Here is a 5,822-nt window from a genome sequence, read left to right on the forward strand (position 1 = left end):
GGCTCTCTGCCTACGTTTCGTTAATATTTTTGCAAATTTTTTTAACCCCCACTTGGCCAGCTCCTGCGGGGGCGGGTGCGGTGCAGGGGGAGGGCTCTGTGGCATGCAACACTACCAAAAACGTACGTACAACGATCGCTGCAAAGAGCAGCTAAGGAACAACAAAATCTCTGCCTCGGTCGCCACCATCGTCCATTGCATGTGTACGCAGACTAAACCAGTTTGCAGCTAACCAGCTCCTCATTCACCCGGTACAGTGGATACTGTCTACAGTGGATAGCATTTGATTCACTTTCGAATGTAGTCACAGTTTTTAACTACTAATCGTAGTTAAATTATATTATGATAATATAATATTTGTAGGATAACAATATGTCACTTAGACTGTAGTTTTATTATAAAAAAAGGTATATAAGAAATGTTTTAGAATTTGAATTTAGAATTTTATACTGCTCTACTATACTGCCTATACTGAAAATATAGAACACAGATGTGCATAAGTGATTGTTCTGTATCGGCGAGTAAGACAGACGGTTATGGAACAGATACCCTTCAGAGGGAAAGCTATTATTGAAGTAAAACCCCCTTAGGCAGCTTCCACTGTAGTCAACTTGGTGAACGGTTGATCGCGTTTGCTGCCCAACTGCTGGCGTTCTGCAGTTTTCCAGTGCGAGTGTGTGCTGCTCGGTGCTGTTGCTGTTGTGATCGATTGCTGTTTGAGCATGCAAATGTGTAAAGACGCCTCCGCCACCAGAAACCAGAGGAGCAAACCGGCTAAGCCGAGTTGGCCGCGCTTCAGACGGACTTTTCAAATCGGAGAACCGCGGCGCAGAGCCGAGCTGAGAATGCCCAGAATTCGAAATGGCTACAAAGAACAGAAACGTGTCCAGCTGCAGCGACAAAATGCTAAATATATTTGTAAGTTCGCTGTTTGACGATCAACTGGCATTGATTTTGGCAGCTTTTTCAGCGGCCCCTTCGTTCGAGAGGATCGTGAGATGCAGCTCGCTGATTTTTGATGAATTTATTAAGATTTTCTGGTTGGCGAAGAGCGCAGCTCAGCTGGCTGGCTCTAATGAGTTGGGTTGCAAAGTTGAAGAGTGGAAAAGTTACCTGAAGGCAACAAATCAACGCCTCTACGCCTGATCTGTGATTAGTGTCAAGCGGAGTTTCGGGCTGGGTCAACCGCAGGTTCTGGCCATTGATATATGGCCAGTTTGACCGCGACCGCACAATTTCGTGTTTATCCCGACGTCTATAATGTTTTTTGTTCCGCCAGCGATCTTGGCCGCAAGTCCTTTTTACCTGGCCTAAAGGACACCACAATTTCCAAGCAATTGGCCGTGCCTAACAATGGCCCAATGGCCTTCGCGTCCCATGGGGTCCATCGCCCTGAGGAAAAAAGGCCAGGACTATTGCCGGAATCCTGCCAGGCGTTTCGAAATTTCGAAATGGGTCTCCCAGATATATAGAGTCAAAGTCTCAGCAAGGCGGCAGCTGTTGTCCTTTTTTATGCGTTTTCCTGCTGTCGATGCAGACTGGACTGGGTTAACGTGACCTTCTCGCCTTGACAGCTGCCTCGAAAAGGTACAAAAACCTTTGAGCGGAGGCAATTTTCTTTGGCCTGCATTTCCCTCCTTTGTTACGCAAAAAAAGCAAAAGAAAAATAGCAACGGAGAAACGTTTGTTTACCCAAAACACACACAAAGTGTGTGGAAAATTGGAAAATTGTCTGTGCAATTGTAAGGCTTTCGTCTTTCATTTCCCTGGCTCTGTTTGTGTTTCGTACGCATTTGAGATTTATTTTGATCGATCGTTTCTACGGCTTAAGAACTCTTTATTCTACCGTTCTCTTGTTTATCCGGAGACAGTCTTAATATTGGTCGTTTACTTTCTACGGGATAAATACCTCACAAATAGTTCCACAAAATTGCACATGTCCACACACGGAGACACAAGGGAACATGGCCTAAGGACTCCTTTTGAGCACTCTTCCCAGTTCTGGAACTCTGAAGTTCTCATGACAAACCAGGTGGGCCGAGCTACTGCTGACATGCTAAATGGTCCACTACTGTGGCCCACTTGGCCAGAACTGAATTCAGTAAAGTGGAAGGATGTGGCTGCATCTGTTTTGATTGTTCCCTGACACGCAATCTAGGAAACGAGGAAAAGGTCCGAGTGGAACACCCACATGAGTGCAGGAAATGTACATTCCCATAGGTCGGGGAAATAATTCGAATTTTCTATTCGTAATGCTACACAATGTGTGGGAACGAGGTTAACGCTGTACTTTTCAAAAGGATTATGTTTCTTACCAGCATGAAGAGTAATGTTTGTTCTAGGAATAAAAGTGCACTTAATTAGTATTGGGGTTAACTGTAGCTATAAGCATTACTTGTTATGATATTTATTCACGTCTGGTAATAAATCACACACTGCTTAGAGCTCTCCTCATTTTAGGTAATAACCGAGCGAAACCCACTTTCCAATTTGATCATTTTTATTATCCACAACGAAATTCTCGCTATGGTCAAAATAGCACCTTATTGAAAAGCTGTCTTGGGCATTTTAGCCAGCTACTATGCCCATGCAGAACAAAAGCGATTCGGATCTCATACGATCTGATCCGATTTCGATAAGATATTGCGCCACATAGTGAACAGATCGTGTTGGCAAGATTTTATGGATCATCTCTGCTCGGCAGTTTAATTTTGTAATTACTATAATACACAGCCCCACAAACTCTTCATGTTTTTTCAGGGGAAGTGGCTCCTTTCGATTTGCAGTCATAGCTGGGTGTAAACGACTGGCATCCTTAACGGCTTTCAATGCTCAAACAACTGCGGGGCACAAAGCGAAAAAAACATAAAGTACCCACTCTAAAAAGAAGCTTTTCGCATGGGGAAAATACCCAAAGGAAGGAGCTGAGACACTCAAGGAGCGAGAACATGATTGAAAACTAACTGCTGCTACTCGGTTTAATATTACATTTCTCGGTGATCATCAGGGTGCTCCACTAAGAAAAAATGTTGATAAGTAGGCGATCTGTAGGAATACCTAATATTCCAATTTGGATGCCATTAATACAACCACTTAGCTAACATTATTCAATAAAAAAGGTTCCAGTATACTACTTAGTTATAAAGTATGCGATGAACATCACTTACATTTTCTATTATTTTAGTCTAGCCATTATTTGATTAAAATATCCTTTAAACTGATAATACAGGAATAACATTTAAAAAATTATATTCAAATTAAATAGAATAGTTCTATGAAGGCATATGAAATACAAGATATTTTTAGTCAGTATAATAGTTTTATTTGCATAAAAATGTAATACCCTTAACATGATTGTTAGGTATGAACATTAAAATGTTCCACTTTTTTTGGAGTGTGCCACGGGGTGTGTGTCTCGGCTAGAGCGCACCGTTTTACTTAAAATAATTATGGAAAATGCCAAGTTAAATGAGGAAAACTAGCAGGGTGAGGTGAGGAGGTTGGAGGGGGTAAGCGGCGAGTGAGTGATCGGGGGAGCCGCTTCCTTTTTGCCTCCGCGCATGGGCATGGGCATGGGCATGGTCATGGCCAATGAGCTAGGATGAAAAACAACAAGATCATAAAAATAATAACCAGGCTGAACTCAGCTGCGTTAGTTGCGGGATTGCTAGGCGGAGAGGGGTGCCGAGGGGCGGGCGGCGGTAACAAGCGCTAATTATCGACAACAAGCTAAAACAGCGACCTACAATTACGCAGCGACGCCAGCTGAGGCGGCCGAATAAGTAGCAGAGATGTGCACTGCGGAAAATAGTTACCTACTCTTGGGATTACAGGTCTTGAGTGGATGCTTGAATGTTAAGGAACTTCTATTTAAGTAATGCATGCAGCACTCGTGAGTTTGTATATAATATTTTGAAATATTTAACCAAGCAGAAAAGTATGGTATTATGGGTTTGAAATTGAACTACTTTATTACCTTTATTAAATATTTTGAATAACTTTTTTTTTTGAATAACTGAAGTGGTATTTTCCTGTGTGCATTTGAGCCCTACGCAACGATCTTGGCTAGAAAATTAGTCTGCTGGATGGCCAAGGGGAGTTGGGAAGTGGGAAAGCGCAGCGCGGATGCAGCAACTGCCACAGCCATTAAAATTTACACAGGCAACGCAGCAGCAGCAACTTCACTGCAGCAGCAACTTCACTGCAGCAGCAGCAGCAGCAGCAACTGCAGCATTCTTGCCGTCGTCTTCGCCGTCGTCCTCATCATCGTTGTCGGTACTCATCGCTGGCCTTTCTCCCATTTGGCGCAAACTTGTTAACTTCTTGGCATGGATGGTCATCATGCAAGCCTGGCCAGCAGGAGACGCCGAAAGAGACGGGGCGAGACTGGGAGAAAGAGATGGGAGGAGAAGAGTGTGTGTGCGCAAGGCTTATGCATGCAACGCAGGCAAAAAAAGGGGGCGAGTGTGCGAATTCGAAATGCCCTTGGAAATGGACAGGGTATTGCAATTTGGTGGAAGATTGGGAGCTACTTTAAAATACTATTCATTGAAAGCAGCATCCGGGAATTTACGAAAAACAGCGGTTGCAATAATAAATATAAAATGCAATAATAAATTATCGTTCTATCTTTAGTATTATAAATTAGGTTTCTTTGTATGGAGGTAAATGGAATGTAGTCATAGATTTGAAACAACATAGCAACCTAATACAAACTTGAGCACTTGTTACTTGGTTCAGCATCTTTTAAGCAAGAAACTAAACTAAACTTGATACTTTTTTAAAATAAAACCAATCTTGACTTTTGCTTTTAGCTGGAAAACAGCTTGAATGTGATCTGCAGATTCTTCACGGTGCTTTCAAATGCCAGTTTTGCTGGCTACTACCGAGTAAATTTTCATTTCATTTTTATTGAGTTAGAACTCGGGAACATCGTATCTATTTTAATGTGTGCGCTTATCCCACCGGTGTGAGCTCCCATTTAGGCAGACACCTGAGAGGATCCCCCAAATGAAGCATCAAATGCGGGCCAGCCAATTATCGAGTTAACCAGTGCGACCAGCAGCATCTGGCCTCTTTCACTTTAATCTACGCTGCCCAGGCGGAATTCTCCAATGCCTCTCACATGTTGCAGGATCTGCATCAGGCCAGCGAGCTGGCTGAGCCCTACGATCAAATGTTCTGGCATAATCGATATACCCCATCAACATATCAGGTGTATAACAAGCAGCCGCGGGTCTGCCGCTGCGGCTTCTGCTGTATTGGTTGCAATTTATAGGCGCAGGATCGCTTACAAGCCAACGAGTTGGTAACACAAACCGGCGGCACTCTTGGCCAGTTGCGCTTGTTGCGCTCTCCCTCGTTGCTGCCCCACGCTTGTTGCTTGTTGTGTGTTGCCTGGCTGTTGCATGGGCGCTGATTTTATGCTCTGACTGGCGGCGAGTGAGGACTTTCAACGCAACGCAATGCAACGCAACGCAGCGCGACGCGAAAGCCTGCAGATTGAAGCGGAATACTGGTACCGAGACTGGGCGTTAACTGCGAAGTAATTGCGTTTCGGCTATGCAAGTACATAAATTGGATTTGAAATATGTACACATGTTGATGGATTCCTCTCCGCCGAGCTCGTGCTGTGGGTACCTGCCTCGATTCTGCACCGCGAGAAATAGTCGTGTAGTCGGAGTAGCAATTAGGCATCTTTTCACAGATTAACTTAACTTTAAACCATAATTTTGAGCACTTAACTTTTGAAGTTTCCCTTGATTTAGCAATTTTGTATATTCGACAATTATGCAAAACTGATAATATTGCATCATTTTTCT

The 5,822-nt window shown here is 43.5% G+C and overlaps 1 long non-coding RNA gene across 1 annotated transcript; it reads left to right on the plus strand.

The window, feature by feature from the left end:
* The first annotated feature begins 694 nt into the window (after window positions 1–694).
* On the plus strand, window positions 695–2,970 carry LOC113563912. Its single transcript, XR_003407691.1, has 2 exons — window positions 695–918; window positions 2,761–2,970. It is a non-coding gene; the product is annotated as an uncharacterized LOC113563912 (long non-coding RNA).
* Window positions 2,971–5,822: the final 2,852 nt, after the last annotated feature.

The sequence above is a fragment of the Drosophila erecta genome, unplaced genomic scaffold (genome assembly GCF_003286155.1).
Source record: "Drosophila erecta strain 14021-0224.00,06,07 unplaced genomic scaffold, DereRS2 tig00000021-arrow-pilon, whole genome shotgun sequence".
Taxonomy (NCBI): domain Eukaryota; kingdom Metazoa; phylum Arthropoda; class Insecta; order Diptera; family Drosophilidae; genus Drosophila; species Drosophila erecta.